Below are 25,686 nucleotides of genomic sequence, written 5' to 3' on the forward strand. Positions count from 1 at the left end.
GAGATGGGCCACTAGTAGTCCCGGACTGAAGTAGCTCGGTCCATAACAATAAAGGGCTCCATTCTTCAGGCAAAGCCAACCTTGACCTCCCCTCCCTACCCCTTGTCTGCCCAATCTGTATCTTGGCCACAGTTCTTACTCCCAGGAACTGGGTCTCTCCCATCCTGTTGCCATGGCCACGAGCCTCACCCAAAGCATACCAACACTGCAGTGTGCACGGATCTTTGGCCAGAGGCCAGGCAGATGCAGAGCAATGGGGGGTGGAGTGAGGGAGTGCCCTCCTCTAAAAGCTGTTGGCCCAAGACAGGTCGGGGGCCTCTCTCTCTGCTCTCCACGTGGGTCTTTTGGGGCTGTCCACTTGGCTGCCCAGCTGTGAATGAGTAGTGGTTGTTAATTTCTCTCCCCTGTACCAACTTCTCAGAGCCTCTAGTCCAAAACTTAAACAAAGAGCTGAGCAAGGCTGTTCCCAAGGCTCCGGATTCTGGCTGTTTACCAAACACTGAAAACTACCAGTTGCCACCAGTTCCAAACCTCTAAGCTCTTAAGAGAGCATGAAGAATGCTGTCCCTGGAGTTGCAGGCCTATCCCCCTCCTCTCCGCCCCCCCACCCCCGCCCCGATGTTCTGGCATGTTCTTTTCAACAGTCCCCATCCTGTGATCTAAAATGGCTCTCCCAGAGAGAAAGAAATCAAAGACAGAGGGAGCACAGATCACATCACCAAAGGACAGAGATTCAATCTCTTCTAAAACAAACAGAGAAAACCCTCCCCGGGTGTGTAGCACACCATGAAAGCATGGTTCCTCCCTGGATCATTTGTTTTGGCCGATGCTTGAGTTTACTCCAACGACAGAGAAGGGAAGACTATCAGGAGTGGTCCATGAATGGCAACACTCCCAACTAACATCTATCCCTCAGGGTAGACAGTCTGCTTTGTCTGCACCAGGATGCTCCTCCACCATGAGAATACACACAGGAGCACTGCAGGGTAGGCAGTGAGTGAGGATGCAGGGCCCATCAAAGTGCGACTGTGGCTTTCCCTCTGCTCCTCTCATGGTACATGGCAAGTGAGAAAGAGAAACCCTCAGGACCCTGCCCCAGGGCACAGTGTCCTAGAGTCCAGACGGGAGAAGACCCTGATCCCCCCAGTGAGTCTTTGCTTCATTTTTACTAAGGTGCCATAAAATTAAAAAAAGAAAAAGAATTTAAATACTGTTTAAATGTAGATGCTTGAGAAAAAGAAGGTGTTTTCCTCTTCTTCAAAAGTGATATAAAAACGAATAATAAAAGTAATATAGAGAGTGGACATGGCGATACACACCTACAGTCTCAGCACCCAGGAGTCAGAGACCACAGTACACTAGAAATTCAGAAACAGCCTGGTCTCTCCGTAGCAAACCCCAGGGAACCTGTACTACACAGTGAGACCTTCTCTCTAAAAATAAATGAAAATTCAAAATGAAATATAGAGAATTACCACTTTAAAGTAGATTAAATAACTTGAGTAATAACTTGAAGTCAAGGAGGAAAATGCCAAATGATGATGTGGCTTTAATTTATCACTTCTGTGCCTTTAAAACAAAAAACAAAAAAACCCAACTTTTGTGCCTGTTGAAGCAACTTCTTCACTTTACTATTTAGATTCAAATGTTCTCAAAAAGAGTTTGAGTTTATTTTGACATTGAATGACAGTTACTATGTTTATCTTACAGCTCACTAAAGCTGAAAAAGTCTTGAGAATAAACTTTAATATGCAGCTTACACAATCAAGTTACCAACCAACTTCATTACCACTAACTTTTAGGGATGTATCTAAGAGCAAGAGATACAGATACAGGTCCCACGTAAGGCTGAAATATAAATATCCACAAATATCCAAAAGAACAGCAGGTACCATACTTCCCTCTACGGGATCCACAACTAGAACACACCCTAAATGACATGTCTGGGGTCCTGGCAAGAGTTGTCACTAATCCCATGTTTAACCTAGTGGTCTCATCCATAGGTTCAGGCTTTATAGCATGTATATCGGCCCAGTTTGTTCAAAGTGCCCCCCCCTTTTTAGGAAGAAGATTTAGGTTAACTAGAAGCTGAGCAGTTCTTATGAAAATTCCCAGCATGTGATTAAAAAGACCAGAAATTGCTTCAGAGCCGCTGTTACTCTCGAGAGATGCAAGGGTCCTCAAAAGATAAAGGCAATTGAAAATGTCTTATACCGATGAAGGTTGGTATCCTGATGTTTGTGATGGTTTCTCTCTCTGTGGCACATTTGTTATCTCCCCATCACTGGCATTCACAGGCATAGCACTCTGCCTCACCCATGTCCCCGAGGGACAGCTGCTCCAGGATCCACCCAGCAGCTGAGCAACGAGATGAATAGTATTTTCCACTTCAAGCAGAAGACAGGGCTAACATTGCAAGCCATGAACCACAACACCCTGAAAAGGAAGCGACGGGAACTATACTTTACAAAGACTATATCCCCAGGAGAACAGGCACAGAGGGGGCCCAGCCATTTTCCAAACGGAGAATCCTGGGTTCTGTTTTTGTTTGAACTGAGTTTCAACTCCTTGCATAGTGTGCAGCTCCTGACTTCCTGGGCCTTCAAGAAAAATTAGACTCCTATTACGATGCAAAATAATGTCACACGTAGCAGATGCAGAGTTAAAGGGTGTCCGAACGGAGGTGGCCCTGATTCTTAGAGTTATGCTGCCCTGTTGGTCACTTCTCATCTTTGAAACTTGGTAGAACTTCTTCAGGCTTCTGAGGAAAGAAAGAAACAAACAAAATTCCTCTTCATATGAAGCATTTCAAACTGGGCAGGAGAGATAGCTCAGAGGTTAGGAGCACTGGCTGTGCTTCCAAAAGACCCAGGTTCAATTCCTAGTAGCCACATGGCAGCTCGTGCCTGTCTATAACTCCAGTTCCAGGGTTTCTGACACCCTCACAAAGACATACATGCAGCTAAAACACAAATGCACATACATAAAATAAAAATAAATTATTTTTTAAAAAGTGTTACTTTCCACTTTCAAAAAAAAAAAAAGCATATGAAACTCTTCAAACTGAAGAATCTGCCCTGAGTGAGTGCAGATATTTTCTGTGGACATGGTATACTAGCCACTCTGTAGGTGTTGATTTTGTCCCTTTCCTTTGCCAGCTAAGCAGCCTCCATAGTGTAGTGTGTTTTCTGAAGCTGCGGTCTCAATGGGGCCCAAAACACATGTTCTCAGTGGGACCAGGCCATCCCTGCAAAGTAGTGGGGGGCAGTACCCCAGCTGGCTTCCAGCCCCATCATGTCACTAGCAAGGTGTACCCTGTCGCTGGACAGGGTGATCACTGTCTCCCCCTCTCCCAAGCCTGAATAAACCACTGCTTGCACACCCTTGAAATGGAAGCTCTAGGTCACAATTGCAGCTGTCACTAATTGTCTGTCCTCAAACTCAGCACTCACAAGTGCTCTGACATGGAGATCCAGTTAGAGAAAAGAACTGTGCAAAGCCTAGAACCGGCTCTGCTCAGACTCCCAGTCACCTAGGCTTAGGCGCTGAATGGAAGGGAACTCCCTCCTGAGGAAGCTTCTAGAGCTCTTTGGAGCATTGTTAGAGAACTTTGGCCTGAATTCTCTCTATTGCCTTTCCCAGACCTGACGTTTGGTCCTTCGAAGCATTTGGGGAATAACTGGCGCACGTTTTTGAGCTGGATCAAATTAGCTCAAGGCTAATGTGGGACATACAGGAGAAAACCAGGAAAGCTCTCCTTTGTACTCAGCCCATCACGCTGCCTGGCCAAAAGTCACTTGGCAGGAAGCCTTTCTGACTGGTTTCAACCAGAGTTTCATGGCTGTGACTGACAGTGCTGGAGCTTTGTGGGTCAGGGAGGAGTGGGAAGTAAATGAGGGAAAATAAAAGTGTAATCTTATCCTCACGACAATGTCCTATGAACATGAACCAATGAAAAGGCCCCACAGCCAGAGGACCTGCAATAATTTAGGATGAACAATGTGGGGGGCAAGGGCACTGGGCAAGAAGGGAGGACACCTAATCCCCAGGTCAGCAGTAACTGCTCGATCGTGAGCAAATCACACCTGCTTCTGTCTCAGGGCCAGGCTGGGTACCTTCCATCAGGCACTTGTAGCCTTGCACTTCCCTGGTTCTGAGAATTGCAGCCACTTAAGAACGTTGATAGCAGTGTTATCAAATTGGCGTGTTAACATTTTCCAGATGTGTTTGTTGCCTATAACTATTCCTCAGCTGTGACACTAGTGACCATCTTAGGTCACATGTAGGGTTGTAACCAGACTGCTCCTACGATCTTTGAAGGGGTGGCTTTGAGTCTGTAAAATCACTCTGAGAAGTACTCCCAGAGAGGCCTTTGTACTATGCATTGTGTTAAAGCAATGCTGGCGCAGGTGGGTGCTTATCAAGTCTAGGAAAGGCAAATTTGCAGGCTGATGGAACTATCTGCATGGATTTACTTGGTACAGACTTATAGCAACATCAATGGCTTCTGGAGTCACGTTGCCAGGTCCGTCTTCAGTTTACGTCATCAAAGTGACTCTAAGTAGAATCCATGAAGAATTGACACAGAGAAGTACTGAGACTCCAGGGTTAACTTTATCCTAGTATGATAGGAGTGATCTCTCTCTCTCTCTCTCTCTCTCTCTCTCTCTCTCTCTCTCTCTCTCTCTCTCTCTCTCTCTCTCTCTCTCTCTCTCTCTCTCTCTCCCTCTCTCCTTCTCTCCCTCCCTCCTTCCTTCCTTTTTTTTCAGGTTATAAGAGGTTCCTAGAAGGTAAATGGTTACCTGAAGAGGCAGTGCTGGAAACATAGCCTCTTTAGGTGGGGAAATATCTTGATGAGGTTGTTGTTCAAAACACTAGATTGGCATTCTATGTGGAATCTGACTGTGGAGCCTAATTCCAACTCAACCCCTTTAGTCTTCTTTAGCAGTTGAACTCCAAAGTGTTATTAAAGCCACCTACATGGCTCCCAGCACCACCTATCCACCCTTGTCAAACACACAGAACAGCTGGACATGTGATAGACAGCTATAATCCCAGCACTTGGGAGGAAGGGGTACAAGTTCAAGACCAGCCTGAGCTATACAGGGAGCAGACCTTATCTCAAACAAAAAAAATAGTATAAAAGACATAAAGACAAATAGAGAAAAAGGTGTGTTATTACCACTATGAACCAAAGTTCCCAGAAAGAAACCATATCTATCCTGAGTATTCTACAAAAACCAATTGATTAGAACTTCAGTGATTGGAGCAGCAGGGACGGCTCAGTAGTTAAGAGCATTGCCTGCTCTTCAAGAGGACTCTGCTTAGATTCCCAACACCCACAAGACAGCTATAACTCCAGTTCCAGGGAATCCAGTGCTCACATCTGACCCCACAGGCAATACCCAAATGAACTGCGCAAGCTTGTGTTGTATCCTCCTACAATCTAGCACGGCACGCCTTCTTATTTGCTTCAAATCACCTCTCTACTGCGTGATGAAAGATGGTGAAGGAAAAACTCTATGTTTAGTACACAGGCAGTTTCTTTTTCCTGATTACTTTCAATCCACAGTCGGTTGGGGTGTGCAAAAGAGGAGCCTGTGGGTATGGGATGCCAGCTGAGTCACTGCTCATCCTCAGCTCTCATTTTTAAAACAAATGCCAAAGAACTCCCTTTGCCAGCCCAACCTCACACACCCAGAGCCTCACCCCTGGCTGGCCTCGCTGCCTGACAGACCTCCTTCTTTCCCAGCAACTGGCTTTCCAGCCCATGCAGAGGAGAGGAAGTGGGTCACACAGCAAGCACATGCTAGGGGTGGACATGCCCACGGCAAGTCGTGGAGGTGGCGGGGGCTGGAGTGGTTTCTTCTTCCTATTTCTTATAATTTGGTAATTTTCCAAACTGATTCAAGAGTAGGCCTCTTCTAGAACTAAATTCTGTTTGAGCCAGTGAAAGGCTCCATGGAAGCCAGAGCCAAGACCCGGGCCACCATGCTCACAGTGTGCTCTCTTGGTCTGTCTCAACAGCACTGCCTTTCTCCCCAGAGTCACCCTTCAAGTGTGACAAGACCAAATTTTAACGACTTTTAAATTATTGTATACTGCTTGTACAAAACAATGGATTTTATTATGAGATTATCACACATTTCTAGTATACTTAGACCATATTTACAACCCCATTAAGCTCTCTTATCTCCCATCCTCCACCCCATTGCCCCCCCTTTCTCTACTCAAGTAGTCCCTGCTATGTTGGGAGGCTGTGGAACCCACAAGTAGTGGGGTCCAGAAGTAGATCCCTAGCAGTAGACTCTTGAGGGTTATATGTGCCTGTGGCTCTGGTCATATTCCCTCTGCTTCCAAGCCCACCTCTATATGAATGTCCCTGCTAGTTACTTTCACCACTGTAGCCTGAGTCACTCTGTGCCTTCCCTGTGATGATGGAGTGACACTTAAGAATCCATGAGTCAAAACAAGTCTTCCTCTACTAAAGTTATTTCTGTCACAAGTTTTGTTGCTGTGATATAAATGTCACTAATACAGTCACCATCTTCTTTAGTATCTTCCATTTTACATGTATGTTCTTCATACAAGGGGAAGCATTCAGCATATGACTTTCTGAGTCTAGTGGATTTCATTTAACCCGATGATCTCCCAGCATACCTGTTTTCCTACAGACAATACAATTTCATTCTTTATGAGTGAATTAAAATCTGTGTATACATATTTTGCATTTCTTTTGTCCATTGATAGACACCAGGCTAAGTCTATAATTTGGCTGTTATTGTTGTACAAGAGTCTTTGTGTAATGATTGAGATTCCTCTAGGTCATATCCAGGAGTGGTGTAGCTAAATCATTTGGTAGTTCTACTTTTCATTTTTTTTAGATTTATGCTAATTTCCATAGTTGTTGAACTAATTTATATTCCCACAAACAACAAGACCAGTCCTTACCTAGAAACCATACCAATTAACTATTCTGTCTTCATTTCCTCATTGCATTGCATTATAGCAGAGCACTGCTATAAGAGTCAGTCCCTAGTAGCAAAATGGAACACGTGTTCATTTACTTCTAAACTAGAGAATGACCTGGCTCAGCATTGTCATCTAGATGAGAGCTATTCAGTCTCAGTACTGTGAACTTTTTGGGTAAGATTCTCCTCACTCAGGTCATCTTGCACATCTGGGGTCCTAGAGAATAAATACAGACTTCAGTAGAGTTCTGAAGTAGAATTCTCCACATATATGCTGACATTTCCATGCAAAAGCAAAGGGTATTGTGAGGAGAATTGGAAAGGGGACATAAAAAAATTTAAATTGATGACTACAAAGTGAATAGCTTTAGGAAGATGGTGGCAGGATGGTGCTGGATTCTCAGAGGGTAGAGGAAACACAAGACTGTTTCCTGCTTACAAACTTTGGGCCATCTGGTATCTCATTTGGCTTGTCTGTCCAGAGGATGAGAATACTACAGGAACTAGTCATGGTCACTAAGAGTTCCTTGTCAAAGAAGCCTAGAAGTATATGTTGAAGATGGTGTAGGAGTCTTGCTTTGGCTTGGTAACACAGCAAGCAGCAGAGAAGGCTCTAGCACTACTTAAAGAAGTCCAGACTCTCGGGTTTGACCTGCTGATGGAGCAAGGAAATAAACAGGAGTCAGCTCACATAGTTTGTATTTGACAGGCAAAGGGAGGTTTGGAGTGTTGTGGGATAATCTTTTTGTATGCCGTAAAGATGTTTCTTTGCCAAGGTACCTTCTGATTGGTTTAATAAAGAGCTGAATGGCCAATAGCTTGGCAACAGACAATAGGCAGGACTTCCTGGGAAAGAGAGAGAAGACCGGTAGTTAAATCTAAGCATGTGAGAGATTCCAGCAAAACACAGAGGGAGTCAGACATACAGAATGGAAGAAAGGTAAAAAGCCACATGGCAGAACAAAGATGAACAAAAGCAGGTTAGTTTAAGTTAAGAGCTAATTGGGAACAAATCTAAGCTAAAGGCCAAGTTTTCATAATTAATAATCTATGTCATTATTTGTGGACTGGCAGCCCAAAGTAGTCTGACAAGAAAGCTTACTACACTGGAGATTTTGAGGAGAGCAAGAACAATGAGATGGTCAGGGACAACCACAAAAGGACAAATACGTAAGGCAGGAAGCCAGGGACATCAAGAGTGTGCCCCTCAGGGACACAAAGAATACTAACAGTCCAGTTGGAGACTATGTTTTCCAGAAGTTCAACTAGTTGAACTAAACAGAAAACTGTGCTGCTTAGCATGGGGTTGTCATAAGAAAGAAAAAGGTTCAGACACAAGCTTTGCATGATTAATTATCAAATTCTTCACCATAGATATGGCTTGCGAATTCCTAGGGAAGGTGGCCAGAAATAAAAAGTGATAACAATGTGCAATGTCACCTTTGGTGCACCAGGAAAGGAGGGGCACCTACAGGTGGAGCTGGTTATTTCTTTTTACACATTAGTGTGAACATAAGAGGGATGGTCCCTTTGACAAAGTCATAGGAGAGATAGACTTAATGGACTTTTTGTGCTTTTATGTATTAAGGTCAATGTTCTTTTTGTTTACAATATCTCTAAGGTTTTTTTTTTTTTTTTTTTTTTTTTTTTGGTTTTTCGAGACAGAGTTTCTCTGTGACTTTGGAGGCTGTCCTGGAACTCACTTTGTAGACCAGGCTGGCCTCGAACTCACAGAAATACACCTGCCTCTGCCTCCCAAGTGCTGGGATTAAAGGCGTGAGCCATCACCGCCCGGCCTCTAAGTATCTCTTAATTCAGGAGGTTCTTGCAGGAGCAGATTGCCTTGGTTTGATGTCCTGTACTTAGTTATGTTCTACATGTCATTCATTTGTACTGTTGACCCAGCCCATTCTGTAATGGAGTCTTCATGTTGTTGCAAGGGCATTCTGTGAAAACAGACATTATATCTTTAGATAATACCCTTATTTTCCTGTCATAAGCCATCAGCAAAATTAGTAACGGGTATGGTTTGAACATCTCCACAATGTCTGTGGAACTCAACTGCCATGGTAACAATATTAGGAATTGAGACCTTTCAGGGGTATTTGAGTCATGAGAGTTCTACCTCATGAGTAGCTTAGTTATCTTGGGAATGGTGCCCTGCACACAAAGGATATGTTTGGCTATTTTTCTCTTCCTCAGCAAGAAGGTCCTTAACAGCTGCCAACGCTATGCTCTTGCATGTCATAGGACTCCTAAATGGTGAGTCAGTAAACCTCTATTCCCTTGTTATCTACCCATCCTATTATCTTACAGTTACAACAGCAAACAGACAATAGCAGAGTAGTTTAGTGCCCAAGAGTCATGAATGAGTCTTCCTTTCCAGTGCTCTCTATTCTGTCTGCAGTTAGAGTTGGGCTCATCTCTATTGCTTGCACTCTCACACACTTGACCAAAGGAATCAATGGGAATAAATTTTAAATTCTTCCCCAGAAAGGTTTATTCCATAACCCTTGGGGTCTTTCTGATTTGGGTAAAAGACTTTATGAAGAGCAACCCAACACCACTTGACTTTTTCAAATCATGAGACAATCTGTCTGGGCCCCACAGAGAGTTACAGACATTGCTATCAATCCAGAAGTTCAGAAAGGGACACCCTGACAATCTAGTTGAATCATCACTAAATCCTTCCATAGTCTCACTGTTGGGAGAATTTTTAATAATTTCATGTTGTCTTAATTAGGGTTTCTATTGTGGTAATAGACACCATAACCACAGCAACTCTTATAAAGGAAAACATTTAATTGGGGCTGGCTTACAGTTTCAGAGGTTTAGTCTGTTATCATCATTGTTTGACATGGTGGCATGCAGGCAGACATGATGCTGGTGAAGTAACTGAGAGTTTGGCATCTTGTGTAGGCAACAGGAAATGGTCTCTGACACTGGGTGGTGTATTGAGAGTATATAAGACCTCAAAGCCTGCCTCTACAGTGGTGCACTTCCTCCAACAAGAACACACCCTCTCTACAAGGCCACACCTCCTAATAGTATCACTCCCTTTGGGGGCCATTTTCTTTCTAACCACTACAAAAGTAATTCCTTTATCTCCTCTCCTCCCTCATAGATAATGAAATTACAGAGTGTTCCTGGAATAGGGTTGCAGTCCAATAAGGCAAGCCATGGGACAATAAGGTTGTACTAGAGAGTAAAGGCATGCCTTCTATTGGAAATGGGGTATCTTGGGAGGGTCCCAGAAAAGTGCAGATTTACAATTGAGAAAAGAGTAGACCTATACTGGAGGTCATATATACATTGCCCTGAGGCATGATTCATGGCTATTTTAACAGCCTTCTTTGAAACATATATAAAATACATAAAGGTGACATTGTCTCTGTGCAGGCAGCAGCCCTCGCATTAAATGCTAATTGTGCTGGAATTCTTGATGCAAGGCTGGTGAGAGGTGGGGTGAAACTCCCCTTTCAGTTTCCAAGTCATCCAGTTCCCTGGCTCTCAATCCTTCCTCCTCTTTGTGTTCAGTCCTTCAAGGAAGGCCTGAAGGCAAGTGAGCAGGAAGCTTCTCCCCGGGTGCCATCAAGATCTCCCTCCCACAGACACACCAGCAGAGGCTGCCTCCTGTGTGCTTCGGACATCAACTCCCCTTGTTCCCACAGTGGAGGAGTGTCTACCTGTGACTCTTGGGCCCCCCTGAAGAAAATGTCTGTAAACCAGATGTGGGAGTCCCTTGCATCTGATAATATTTTTGCACCTAGCTCTCCTCTGGGGGGCACTGGTGTCCCACTAACCCCAGGAAGGCTGGCACACATCATATGTGACATTTGAACTCCTCTGGTTTGGTGACAAAGGTGGACATGTTGAAAGAGCAGAGCAAACGGCTGCTTTCCCAACAGGGCGGAGATGAGGAAGGGGAAGGCCTCTTCAGGGCTGTGGCCCAGTGAGAAGGGGGGAGGCCTTCCTAGGAGCCAGCCGAGATCCACAGGGAGAATCTGCTGGGAACTGGAGCCCCAGGCTCATTAGCATATGTTCTGACCCCCCTTCCCCTTTCAGGGCCGCTCTCTTAGCCTGAATTAAACTCTCAGTGTGGAAATCTGTTAGGAAATGAGATAATGCCAAGAAGGCAGGAGAGGAGAAAAACAGGGCAAGGTGACAGGGAAGACACTGCAGCCACCCAGTCCTCCCCACTGACGCTCAAGTCCTTACTGTCACCCTCCCGGGCTGCCCACAGCAGCAGGCTGGGGTGGAAACCGGAGGAGGACAGGCCACATAGAGGCCTGAAACTGCCCTGGAAGACATAGGCCAGGCCCAGAGACTTGAGTGTGTTTTCTTTTGGGAGAGATGCTGCTGCGAATTTGCATGCAAAAGTGAGCAGTGATGGCTTGCAGGAACCCAGCAGCCAGGACTCAATAGACTCTCTGAAGGGCGGGAGAGTGTGCTGGCCGGCTGTGGGGGAACCACTGCACAAAATGTTTTTTATAGCTCTATTTGGTTCTCAAACACAGACAAGCTGGAGGATGGATGACTTGAAGATCCATTTGAGTGCCACTAAAGCACCCAGATTTGGCTTTCTAAGGGTCTCTGCACTCCCAAATTCGTAAGCAACAATAGGAAAAGCCCAGAAAAACAAACACAGTTAGAACATCAGGTTTTCTTTGATTCCACTAAAAATGCCCCCCTTCCCCCAGGCATTCACCTTCCACCAAAATGTGGTACTGACTTTTAAAATGTAAAGTCAGCAGAGGCAGCTGAAGCAGCAGATGTAAAAGGGGGAATATGAGCCTGGGATGTTTACAGCCTCAGGTCCACTCCCACTGTGGAAGTCAGAACAGAGCTCTTCCACACCCACCATAGAAGTGTGGGAAAACCTGGGCCATTATGGTCTAAAACGTTACATGAAAGCATTCACAAGATTCATCTAGCCCCACCCTTACTCACATTAAGATCAGCTAAAGAAGGTGCTAGATTAGCAAGTACAACTACAAAAATTAGGGTGCTAGAGACAAGAGGAGCACATTCCCCTATGAATTATTACCCTTGAATTGTCTTGTCTGCATTGTCCTGACATCTGATTGCAGCAAAAGGCCATGCTACACAGGAGCACGCTTATGTTCAGCTTCAGGAGCAGCCTGCATGGGAAGGTGGTCAACAAACAGCCTCACATCTGGATCCCACTTCATGGCTCTGCCGAGCCAAGCCTCAAAGATGCTGAGCAAGGGAGTGACACACACACACACACACACCACACACACACACACACACACACACGTGCCTCCACACACTCAACTGTCTCTCTACTGAGGATCCAAAGAAGGAAACATCCCACAATATTCAGCAGCCATGTCCTGAGATCTGAAGAAGCCAGCTGTGTTTTCAAACAGCTCCCTGGATTCTGGGCTTCAGCTTGCTTTGGGGTATATTGTTTAAAGAGAGTAAAATAATGAGAATGGGAGGAAAGGAAATCTTTTTTAAAACCCACTCTTACTTCCCTGAGGAAAAGAGCTGTCTGCATCTACAGCAGAGTTAATCCGTAGTTGGTAGTGGGCAGAGTCTTGCACTAGACTCTGTGAACATGCTGGGCTAGTACCGAAGCTTCTGGGTTCTGGTGCTGTAGCCGTGGCCTTGTATCTAGCCCCCAGTAGAAGCAAGGGTTTGCACTCACAGCTGGCGGACACATTGTGGAGATCTGTTCAGCTGTGTATAACTATAAACAGGGGCTCTCCAACCCTAGACAATCTTTTAGTTCTTGGTTTATGACCCCGTTTTTTCCACTGTTAAAGGCTGAGACTGTTGTCAAGAAATCCAAAGAGCTAACACAGAGCACATCAAGTAGAGGAAGAAAAATCCGTCTCATACTACAGTGTGAAAAAATGAGGGTACGTGGCAAGAAAGCAGCAAGGCTGCCACCGTGGGCCCGAGTGCTGGGAGTTCCCAACAGTTTCTCACTCCTGAGATGTAGTCACTTTTGGACTGTTAACCCATGACTACACAAATGGGGCTGGTGTCTGAGCCAATGTGAGAGCTACCCAGCTTCTCTTCCAATCTTATTTTCAAACAGTTTCTTGCTTCCTTTTCAACTCTTCTTAACTAATGACAAGATGGATTGAGCTCTTTCCTTGTCCCTGACTGATAGGCAAAGATGTGCAAAGACAAGCCATGGTCTCTCAATAAAAGAGGAGTTGATTGAATGACTGCCTATGGTTTGCCAATGAACGAGCACAGTCATGTGTGTGGAACCTGTCCCAACATAGGCTGAAGAACTAGACAGAAGAAGGAACATAAAATGGGCTCTTTCCTGTAGAGGAAAGAAAGCCCCAAGGTCACAGATCTAAGAAGTGAGGTCTGAACTTCCTCAGAAGAATGGAACTCAGAAAAGGTCTTTCTAACGTGATCCCAAGCCAGATCCATGGCTCGAGGAAGGTTCCCGGGACAATGGCCCTGATATTCTCAATGTAGAGCCAATCCACCCACAAACAAATATGGGAATGCAGAATGGGGCCTACACAGGGGACAGGAGAAGAGGGAATCAGCAATCCCAGGAGGTCAAGGGGGTCTGTCAAGAGCATCAGTAGAAATTTGAATGTCTTAACTACAAACAAGAAGAAACATGGTCACTTCTCAAGTTATTCTCTGGACTCCATTTATTCAGTGGGCCCATCACTCATTTCCCTGCACTTTCTACAAAACTTTCTAATTCTATAGCAATTGGAAGAAAGAGAACCTCTAAGGAGATCAAGGAAAAATTTGGCAACACAATTGTTCCTCATCAACTTAAATTGTAGCTTCCTCTCACTGCAAGATACTTTCCATTGACAGATGAGAACAGCATTTAAGTAGGGTATTTAGAAAACTTCTTGCAAGAAACTCATTCTTACCACAAGATGTTGTCCTCTGACACCCCATGCTCAACTCTGGAGACTTGGGTGTCAGCATCTATCCTGCTCCCAACCAACTCTTGGTGCCTTGTTACTATCTCTGTGAGAAGGTGTACTGAGCAGTTTTCCAATACTGTAGCCAACAACTCAGACAATCTGATTATAAAGAGAAGAGGTTTATTTGGGCTCACAGTTTTGGAGCCTTCAATCCATGATTGGCTGGTTGGGTCTGTGCTGAAGCAAAACATGATGACTTCTCACCTCCTGCTGGCCCCTGACGATCTCCATAGACACATGTGAGCAGAAGACTCTGTGCTTTGACACTTTTTTCCCCTTAAGTTCAAGGACAATTTTGTTACAGTTTAACAGAAAAACTCTGGAGCAGGCAGGCTGTAAATCTCTGCGTGAGACAGAGCCTTGGAAGCGAGAAAGCCATGCCACTTGAGTTAAGCTGGCACGAAGTCCAACCATGTGGTGGGCAAGCAGCTACATGGTGGGGAGAGGAGCCTGAGAGAAAGAGTGACACTCAAAGTGTCAAAGAAAGCACGCTTAGAAAAGAGATAGAAATAGAAGGAAGAGTATGCTTGTCTGCAGCCCTATGGGACTACAAAGAGGGCAGAGATTAAAGGCATTAATTATTATTAGTTAATTGCATAATTATTCCTCCTAACATCTTAGCATGGCTTAATATGGACCTGCCTTCCTGAACAGTGGTCCTTTGACCTGGAGATTGACTGGATCAGTTGGATTTACTTTTTTTTTAATGATTTATTTGTTTTTATTTTCTATTCATTGGTGTTTTGCCTGCCTACATATCTGTGTGAGGGTTTCAGATCCCCTGGAACTAGAACTACAAACAGTTGTGAGCTGCCATGTGGGTGCTGGGAATTGAACCCAGGTCCTCTGGAAGAACAGCCAGTGCTCTTAACAGCTAAGCCATCTTTCCAGCCCCTTGAATTAACTCTTAAGGGAAGAGACAATGGCATGGTTCCACTCAGGGACAGATTTCACTCTTTATTGTATTATCCCCCTGCCCTGGAAAAGGTGGCCCTAAAATCATTTAGGAACCAGACCCCAAGCACTTTGGCATTCTAGCCTCTAGCTAAGATGGGACCAAGAACACTTCTAGAATTGCTTCTTTTGGGGTCCCCGACATGAGCTTCTTATCCAATTTCTATCTCCTATTCTCACTAGTCTCCATCTGTAGCGGTAACCCTAATTGCCATTTAGTGGATGGGGGCATCCGTTGATCTGGCTTCTTTGTGGGGCAATCTTGAGGATCCCAAAGGTGTATTAGTAGTTCCATCTCTTAAAAATTCTAACATTCTAATGCCTCTCCATAGTGCCATGTGCTAGGGGCCACATCTTTAACACAAGGGATTTTGGTAACACTTATCTTAACCATAGCACCCAGTGACAGAGTTAAGGTGAGATCCGTCTAAAGCAGTGCTTTCAAATTGGGAGCTGTTAGTATATCAGGACATAACATTCTGTGGTGTGGAGATTATCTTCTGAACTACATGACATTTAGGGACACTCCTGGCCTCTACCCACTAGCTGCCAGTAGAAACCTCTCCAGTTGTAACAAAAATGTCTTTAGATGTTGCCACGCATCCATGGGTATGGGATATTGTCCTCAGCTGAAACCTCAGTGTAAACCTGAAGTATCTAAGCCAGAAGCTACATGGAGTCATTTTGCATGCAGCCAGTTCAAATTGAGATAGGGCATCACTATAAATTTACCTTGAGTTCAAACATTTAAATGTAAATTACCATGAATTATACTAACATGATGTTGTTTATATTGTAGTGATTTTAATTCATTAGGCAAATTAAGATACTTAGAATTCATTTGACCTTTTTTCTTCTTTTTATAATATAGCTACTGAGAAACTTGAAGTAAGACATGTTGTTCATACTGAGCCACCTTTAATTTCCACCGGTCATCACGGGGCTGGACTCGGGCTAAAGTCCCTCTCTGCTCAGCTGGTCCACTCACCCTGTGGCTGACTGATTCCTGCAGGCAAAAGACACTTTACAGCATGTTCTCCTCTGCAGTCAGCCGGAGTACGGTAGAGGAGATGCAGAAGCTTGCCAGTAAACACTGACACTCTCCCTAGAAGTGTCTAGGTCCCTTCTCTTCCATAAACACTGAGTGAGAACAGCAGCAGCAGCGGCACTGGGAATCAGCATCCTGCCTGTCCGGCAGAGGAAGCAACTTCACTGTCAACATCCTGCCTTGGCAGCCTCTGGATGCTGCAGGACGCCCCCTACTCAGCAGCAGCCTGGGACGTCGGCCCCACTGCAGCCATGTAAAGTTTCTATTCTCCTGGAGACAGGAGAGCCACCCACCCCGCAGGGCTGCCTATTGGATGCTTGTTCAGTGCCTCTCACACACCTCACTCATCTCCTTCCCTCCCACATCTGCACAAGCCCTGCACCAGGCAATCTCCATCTCATACAGGGCCATTGGGAATTTTGCCCCCAGAAATTTAGTCAGAGAAACTGTCTCCAGTCAAATACTATAAAAGGAGTAAGAAACTCAACTTTAGGAGTCAAGTATGGTGGTATACACTTGTAACCCCAGTACTCAAGAGCTACATAGAGACAGGAAGACAGGAGTATAAGACCAGCTTCAGTTGCATAACAAATTTGAGGCCAGCCTGGGCTACATGAGTCCTTTCAAAATAAAACAAGATGAACAGTGATACATGTCTGTAATTCTGCACTTGAAGGCAGAGATAGGTGGATTTCTGTGAGTCCAAGACCAGCCTGGTCTTCATAGAAAATTCCAGGCCAGCAGAGCTTCATAGAAAAACCCTGCCTGAGAGAGAAAGAGAGAGAGAGAGAGAGAGAGAGAGAGAGAGAGAGAGAGAGAGAGAGAGAGAGAGAGAGAGAGACAGAAAGAGAGACAGAGAGAGAGACAGAGAGGGAGACAGAGACAGAGACAGAGACAGAGAGAGACAGAGAGACAGAGTGACAGAGAGACAGAAAGAAGATAAATTGAGCTTCATCGAGACACTGTGGCTCAAGCTGGGAAATCCAGTATTCAGGAGGCAGAAACTGGGGCTGGAGGATTACTGCTAGTTTAAGCCCAGTCTGGGCTATACTGCAAACAGTAATGACAAAAAAAGATATTCCTTCTCTGCCTGTCTTGCTACTCTCATGTTTCTCCCTAGGTCCAAAGTTGATTTTAAGATTCCAACATGAAAAGCAAAGAAAGCATCCAAGGCAGCAGACTGTCCTGGCCCCTTATCATCTGATGTGTTATTGTCTTAGGCTGCAGCTGCCTTAGGAAACGTCTGCATGTTTATCACAGGAAGCTCAGAGCAGACACTACCTTCCATGTTCTGACTGCTCTCTGGGAATTAAGGCATGGGACTCTGATCCCCCAGGGCTCCCTATGAACATCCTATCTGCTATATTGGGTAAGTGTACCCCAAAAACTGTACTAAAGGCTGATTTGTCAGCCTGTGGACATATTAGGATGTGGGACCTAGTGAGTGAACTGTGGTCATTGGCACACACCCCTCTCCTACATTCCTGTCTTCCTCTTGTTTCAACCTCTCTCCTTCATAGACCCCATAAGCTGAGTGGCTTTGCTCCACCATGTTCCCTGACAGGAAATATTGCCTCATTATAGACCCAAAGCAATGGGACAGCATCGTGAACTGAAACCCCTGAAAATAGGAGCCCTAGTGAACTTTCCTCTACTTAGATAGATTTATCTTGGGTATTTGTTATTGTGACATGAAGCTGACACCAACCGATTCACTCTTTTCCAACTCCAGGAAAGCACATCTACTGTCTTTATGGGCAGCTTGTCCCCTCACTAAAAAGAAACACTAACCCCAGTTGCCTCCCTTACACACACACACACACACACACACACACACACACACACACACACACACACAGAGCAGGGGTGAGGGTGGAGGGTTGGGGGTGCACACTATTCTTGAACTCAAGCTCATCATCTCTGAAATGGCATAAAGCTTTCAAAGCAAAACCCACAGGGGTTGAATTTGGATCTGGGCAAAATTTGCTCTTAGTCCTGTACCACAAATCCCCCAGAAAAATGGGGGGGGGCCCAAAGGTCTTGTGGTTTTCTGGAAATAAATACTTTTTAAAAGATGACAGCAGAAAGCAGAACATTTTTATCTCTGTAGCCTACTCATGCTCCAGTCCTCCTGCCCTCAGCCTCAGGAGAAGCTGGGATTTCAGCCTGTGCCACAGGCATGAATGTAGTTAAGATAACACATTTCCACACCTCTGCACTCACTTCTCTAATGAAGGCTCCTTCCATAGTCATCTGCCTAAAAAAGAAAACTTCTGGAACCAGGATCCTCGAATCCCCTGGGAATTACACCAGATATTTGTTTAAACCGTTTTTGGTGGGTTTTGTTGTCTGTTCAGATTCCAGGTTTAAGTTATTTCCACCAAGGGAGAAACCAAGGCTCTTGGGTCCCGGAGTCGAGGGAGAGGCTCAAACCCAGGACGTGAGTTCCCCCTACTACACATGTGCTGTTCTCCCCAACATTGCAGAGAGCAGCAGGACATCTGCCCTGACTGTGTCATCATAGGCTAGTGGCCCCTAGGAGGGCCAGTGAGACCAACAGCCACTCATTCTGTCCCTAATCCCTTTCCTCTGAGGAGGTACAGGCTCCTTCCTCCACAGGCCATGTTAGGACAGGGTCTCCTACTCTGATGAGCAATAGCTGGAACTCACTGGAACTTTTCAAAAGGAACTGTTGAAAGTGGAGACTGGGACTAAATTAAACAAGATCACCTGCTTCACGTGTTGCTTTTCTTTCTCAGGCATCAGAAAATAGGGTTTTAAAAAAGTATTCAATGTAATCCACAGGGGACTCAGGGGTTGTGTCGTGATAAGGTGACTCCAACTGTATTCTCATTTTGGGTGGATTGTTGTGAATGAAGGATTCCCAGGGGAAGCGAGTTCAGAGGTGTGGAAATGCATTATCTTATCAGTCAAGGTGTTTATCAGCTGGATAACTGAATCGATCAAAGTACTCTATCATAAATGTACTGAATAGGCCCACCATGAGGAATATTTGCCCAGCATGTGCAAGGCCCTGGGAATTATCTCCAGCATTACTACACACACCTGCATACACACACGCACACACACACAAACACACACAGGAGGAGGGGTACATTCATACACCAACAAAAACTGAATTTCATAAACTAAATCTGAAGTGAAAACTTGATGCTGAAGCCAAACACAAGAGTATGGGTTGAGCAGTCCCATGATTATAAAGAACAAAGAAAGAGATGGAGAGAAACAGCATTGTGGTTCCCCCAAAAGTTGAAAATGATTCAGTGGATGGAGATACTTGCCACCAAGCCTGGTGATGGGAGTTCCATCCCTGGGACCGATAGAGTGGAAGGAGAGAACCAACTCCTCCAAGATGTCCTCTGACCTCCAGCAAAATGATGTCCCTGGAGTTGCCAAAGTCATTGAGGCAGGACATAGAATGGTGGCTGCCATGAGCTGGGAGCAAAAGGGATCGAGGATTAGCGCTTGTGGGTATAGAACCTCTTCTGAAAAAGTTGGGGAGATGGATGGTGGTGATGGTCAATATAAAATTATTCCTATCATCACACGGCACACAGTGTTTAAGTAGCTAAAAGAGTAAGGCTTATGGCAAATTGTGGTGTCTGATACCACAATTTGATTTCCCCCCGCTCAATCTGGGGCTGTAGCTCAGAGGTAGGGCACTGGCTAGGTATATGCAAGGCACTGGATCTCGGGACAGAACGCGTGGGTAGGTGAGAAACAATAGTGGGGCTAGGAGAAATAATCAGGCAAACTGGGCTGTGATGTAGGCCAAGAGCCGGAGCTAGGGAAGGTATGAGTGAGATGGGCTCTTGCTGCAAGTGCTGTTAGTCAGAATGCTGGTTCCAGTGAGCATTTGCAAACTTAACAAACTACATGATTAGGATCCAGGCATTATGTTTTTCCTGAATGCATATCACACTTTAAAGTTTGAGAAAATGTTACCAGCAAAACTGGGAACAAAAATAGACAAGAAAGTCCTCAAAGCTGGCAGATAATCTTGTGTGTAGGTACATATAACAGACAGTTAACTTCCACCCATATTTGGTGCCCAGATTCAGAAAGCCACTCTGACTCTTGTCTTCATGGGCACTTCTGCTCATGAGAAAGAACAGTCCCCCAAGCCCCACCCCAACTCCAAATCAGATTTTCTTTTTGAACCTTCCCCCTTCAGAGTCCCTTTCCCCAATGCCATTCAACACAACCCAGGCTTTCTTTCTGCAGTTTAGAGTGTGAGGGATCCCAGGGTGCAGCTTTGTAGGGATTAGGTAAGTCACAGGTGCACCCTCACCTGAACCAGCCCCCAGCTTATCCATTAATCAGTAGCTTACCCGGTTGTGATTCCAAGTTCCCTCTCTCGCTGGCAGACTGGTGGCTTTGGACTGGTTCCCAGTTTGGGGCCCCTGCAGGTCCCCCTTTCCACTCACAGCCAAAAGGTCTCTTTGCAGATTTCTCTACCATGTGCCGGCTTCTGTGGGCATGTATTCTCAGGCACATGCCCCATGCAGAGTTGGCATCCCACTGTTTCTCTTTCTTACCTCGACCATGGCAAGCCACCTTTTCACACACCCCTACACTGTGATCTGAGCTGCTTTCCCTACAAAGGGGCCTAGATCTCCTTTCTCACTCCCAACTTTCTTCCAAAGTTTTTCTTTCTACTTTGATCCCTTATTTTTTTCTCTCACCCTATCTATCACAAACCCTAGTGCAGGCAAGAGCTCACTGAAGCCCGTTTATATTTCAGCACCATTCAGTCTTTTGAATCTAGCCTTTATACACAAAGACCATAATAAATGGGAGAGGAGGTATAGCTCTGAGGGACTCAGGCTCCCTCTCCATCACCACCAAAAGAAAGAAAGAGGGGAGGAAGAAATGGCAGGGAAAACAACTCTATTGACTTCTTTGATAGAGAAATACTGAGTCTCACATCCATATACTGTCAGAGAATGCTCCTAACTTTACCAGGGGAGAGACTTGGGTCTGTAGGACTGTAAAAATGTCCCTACAAGCCTACAGGAGTAGCAAAACTTTCATCCCTAGTATGCATGCACTCATGCATGTACCCACCCAGCCAGAAAAATATTTAAAAATAGTGCTTGAGGGATGACTCAGCACTTAAGAGCATTCCAAGTGCAGTTTCCAGCATCCAAATCCAGTGGGCATAGTCTGTAACTCCAGCTCTAGGACATTCAATGCCTCTGACCTTCAAGGGCTCCTGTATACATGTGCATATGGAATCACAACTGGGTAAGCTACTGATTAATGGATAAGCTGGGGGCTGGTTCAACATGCAGACGCATACCTCTTCTTTTTGCACATAATTACAAATAGTGATGATAAACCTTTTTCAATTTATTATTTATTATGTGTACAGTGTTCTGCCTGCCTGTTGCCTGCAGGCCAGAGGAGGGCACCAGATCTCATTACAGATGGTTGGGAGCCACCATGTGGTTGCTGGGAATTGAACTCAGGACCTTTGAAAGAACAGGCAGTGCTCTTAACCACTGAGCCATCTCTCCAGCCTACAATGATAAATATAAAAAAAAAAAGTGCTGTGTGGAGCTGAGGGTGTGGCTCTGTAGCAGAGTATTAGTGTAGCAGGAACAAGACCACTGGTTCCACCCCCAGCTTGGCTAAAAGGAAAAAGGAGGGGGGCCTAGTTAAAGCTGTGACTTAGCTCTAGCGTAAGGAAGGCACAGTGTCCTACCCTTGTGTGCAAACATGCGTCCACCCCACAAAACACGAGGTTTAGAAGCAAGCTCTATTGAAGAGCACTTGTCTAGAAAGAGTGCAATCATAGTGCCATTCCCAGATACCTAAAAAGCAACCAGCAACCAGTGGCTTGGGGGTTTGGCTCAGGGGCAAAGGGTTCTGTGTGGTGTGTTGCTCCTTGTTCTTGATGCTGTGACCAAACACCTGAAGGAAGTAACTTCAGGGAGAAAAACTGACTCCAGCTCACAGGTTGGAGAAAGCTACCCATCAAGGCAGGGCAACTAACTGCTTCTCAGTGATAGGAACATATAGAACACTGGTCACACTGGACACATTAAAGAGGACTGAGGACTGGAGAGAAAGGACTACACCTTCAAATACCTTACCCAACGACAAGCTAGGCCCTAACTAATGGTTTTCCAGCACCCCAAAGCAGTGCCACCACATTGGGACCAAGTGTTCAAATACGGTCTGTGGGGGCCATTCCACATTCAGCGAATGAAGAAGCCCTGAGTTTATCCCCAGCATACATGGTCACTTTCATGCCCACCCTGCAGTGTGGAAATGTCAAGAAACGAGGTTTAGAGCTAGGCACATGGAAGTCAGCCTGAGCAGCATAGGAAGGCTGTGTTCAAACACAAACAATGACATGGGAGATTTGTCATGCTCTTTATTGTGCTAGGTATCCCTGGAGATGGATAGGCTCCACTTCAGTAGAGCCCTCCTATAAGGTGCCATTGTCCCCAGAATGTATAGTATTTCTATCTGGTTGGCTTCTTCCAACCATGGTTAGAACATTAAACCAAAAATCATAAAATGTCAGAGATTGAAAGATATCTCCAGGGCTCGAGGGGTCAGAGGAGCTGCCTAGCATGCACAAGACCCTCCCTGAACTCTATCCCTGTACTGCATGGAATAAATAATAATAAAATAAAGGAAACTTTTGGTGTCTTTTAGTTATACTCTTTTGCTTTAAATGTAACATACAACCCGGGGCCCACCATCAACCTTTGGTTTTACCATAAACAAAAGCAAACACTGCCTCACCCAACAAAAAAATCCAGAGAGCTAATGAGGTGTCACTAGGCGGTGCACACAGCTTTTTGAGAGACATGTATATCTCCAGGGTTTAAATTGTTTCATGTAAAGGGACTCCTGGCTGAACAAGGTGGAAAACATTTCCTAGAATCCCATGTTCAAACTTGGGTTTGATGGCAGGGGGTAATCATAAAACAATCCAAGTCTTAAGGTAGAAATTAGATTTATCATTTCTCTCTACTCTATACCCTTGAGAGTAAGCCAACACTAAAAGCTGGCTTTATCCTTGACTTACCAAGCCCTTACAGCTGAGAAGCAAGACCCTGTGGGCCTGTTAGGTGCATGCAGATGCATACTGGGCTCTTAACTGCTTCCAAAGCTACTTATGATCTGAAGACCAGTGAGCACCTTTAGGCAATCAGGAACCAGAATTTCAGGTCAGTTCTGTCAAGAAGAGGAGGAGGAGGAGGGGGAGGAAAAGGAAGAGGAGAGAGAGGAATGAGAGGAAGAAAAAAACCTTAAAAAATTTAAATTTAACTTAATTTTTTCTTTTTCTTTTGTTGTTGTTTTTTGTTTTGTTTTTGAGACAGGGTCTCACTGTTTGCTCTGGCTGTTATGGAACTCACTATGTAGAACAAATTAGTGTTGAACCCAAAGAGATCTACCTGCCTCTGCCTCCCAACTGCCGGGATTAAAGGAGTGTACCACCACCACCAAAAGCCCTTAATTTTTTCAAACTTGTTCAGGATTATGAGAAAAGTGTGTGTGTGTGTGTGTGTGTGTGTGTGTGTGTAGAGAGAGAGAGAGAGAGAGAGAGAGAGAGAGATTCTATAAAATTGAGTGGCTATAGGGTAAAGAAATACTCTTTTCCCAATAGCAAATGTTTGCAACCAGATTTAAAATAAACTAAAATAAAAAGTGCTTCTTTTCCCTTCCTATGAAGAGAAACTCGGAAGGGGTAGATCACAAACCCCCTTGTAAAACTAATGCTCTGAATTCAAACTCCAGCTCAGCAGCTCAACTTCCTGCCTCCCCCCATCACTCCTCCCTCCTGACAACAGAGAGCAATGGTTTGCCAGCCCCACACGGAATTCCCTCCCTCATCTCACTGACCACCAACCCCCAGTTTCACAAAAGCTGAAGAAAAGACATCCCACACACTGTCTCAAAATGACACTTTTCCCTAAGAAGCCTCACTCTGCAGGACATTCTAAACTCAAGGGCCCTAACTTCCGCCTTCTACTTTCTGCCCAGCCAGTCACAGAGTGTATTCACAGCACAGTCTCCCGAGCCAGATGAGCCCCCTTTCAGATTGTTTCCATCCTGTCTAGGGCCAAGCTTCCCAGCTTCCAAAACAGAAGTGAGTCCCAGGTTTTCTTCCCCTACCTCTGACCTTTGTCCCTTTGAATAAGTGCTTGGTTCCTCTCTACAGAGCTGGATGCTGTCCAACCTGTGTCTCCAGGTCTTCAAATATTCACCCAGCAGATGTTTTGTTCAGAGGTCCATGTTTGCCTTTGGAGTTGGTTCTTTAGGTTCCCAAGAAAAGGTCGGGGGAGGGAACCCTTGTCCACAGCTCTTGCCCTACCCCCACCACCATCAAGGCAGGAAAAGGAAGCCCCTTTGTGTGCATAAACCCGATGATGACAACTGCTGGCCCTTGCCAGAGCATTGTGTTTTCCTTTTTCTAGCACAGGGAGCTGCTAGGAACCGCAAAAGAGCAGAGGGGGGTGGGGGAGGAGCTGTCCCTTTCCAAGACAGCAGGGTCACTGAGGCCATATAAACTGCTATGGGTTATTTCGGGTCCAGCAACGAAACTTTGGGCCAGTCTTTTCTCTCTGAGCCAGCCACACCAGAACTGCTTGACTTTTGACATCTTTTCCTTGTGATGAGAAACGGCTGGCCCTTTCAGCAGTTGTAGGGAAAAGGGCCTGCTAACCAGAGGAAGGAAACCCCCACCGCAGACCCTGCAGAAAGGAACGCCTGTGCCTGGTGCCAGCCCAGTCTGAGAACTCAGTGGCAGGAGCCGTTAGAGGGCAGCAAGTGTCTGTCTCGGAGTCCAAGCAGCAAGCGGCATTTTTTCTCTCTCTCTCTCCCATCTCTCCTTTCAATTACAGGGTGTCTCTAAGGGCAAAACACCAGGGCTCCAGCGTCAGCAGAAATACAAGTTGGAAAGACCCAAGGTGGTGGAAAGGGAGGCACCCTCCAATCCCCAGAGCAGCTCTTGGCAAGGTCAGGCGATGGCTGTGCAGGTCTCACTCCTACTGCCCCAGGACCCCCCTTGGGCCCAGGAACCTGGAAGAGCCAGCGCTACTGTGCACAGAGGGTGGGGAGCTTGGGCATTTAGCCCTTTGTGTCACTTCTCTCTTGGCCTCCTGGAACTGTAGGACAAAGGAGAGCCTGCGAGCTGCCAGCAGCCTGGGGGCACTACTGGGTTTGACAAGGAAGAACGAAACCTGATCCCAGCAAACGGGACACGTCGTCGTGCCGGTCTGTGAGGTGACCCAGTTCTGAGAGCAGCCGCTTGGCTCTGAGTACACTATATCTATCACACTCCCAGCTTGCACCCCCTAGGTCTCGGAGGTAAGAACGTGGCATCCTTCCACCCGGACAAACAAGAGCTGCCACCGGGGGTGTCCCATGCTGCAGCAGCTGCACACTCTAAAGGCCCTGTGGGCAGCTGGGAGTGGCCCCCTGCCTCTCCAGCCCTGGCTCCTCTTTGTGATTTGTTTTTACCAAGGGCTCTACCAGAGCCCGGGTCAGGGATGGGCCTGGCCTGGGTGCAGGTCACTGGGAGACAGCAAGCAAGGGTCTGGTGCAATCTGGTTACTCATTTCTTTTCCCAAGCCCCTGGGGGACAGCCCTGATTCACAGTCACCTGATTGGAAGACCTTCACATGACAGGCTCTGGTCCAAAAGGCCTGGGCAGATTAAAGTGTCAAGCTGAAGGTGACAGGTTACCAAATCCTAGCACTGAGCTCTCACCCAGCCAGCGAGTTCA

General features: G+C 45.8%; 1 long non-coding RNA gene across 1 annotated transcript; it reads right to left on the reverse strand.

The window, feature by feature from the left end:
• Nucleotides 1-1,533: 1,533 nt before the first annotated feature.
• On the reverse strand, nucleotides 1,534-24,269 carry LOC106020814. Its single transcript, XR_005880863.1, has 2 exons — nucleotides 24,075-24,269; nucleotides 1,534-2,761 (listed from the first exon to the last, which is right to left on the reverse strand). It is a non-coding gene; the product is annotated as an uncharacterized LOC106020814 (long non-coding RNA).
• Between the last annotated feature and the right edge of the window lie 1,417 nt (nucleotides 24,270-25,686).

Source organism: Mesocricetus auratus, unplaced genomic scaffold (assembly GCF_017639785.1).
Source record: "Mesocricetus auratus isolate SY011 unplaced genomic scaffold, BCM_Maur_2.0 Super-Scaffold_100013, whole genome shotgun sequence".
Lineage (NCBI taxonomy): Eukaryota > Metazoa > Chordata > Mammalia > Rodentia > Cricetidae > Mesocricetus > Mesocricetus auratus.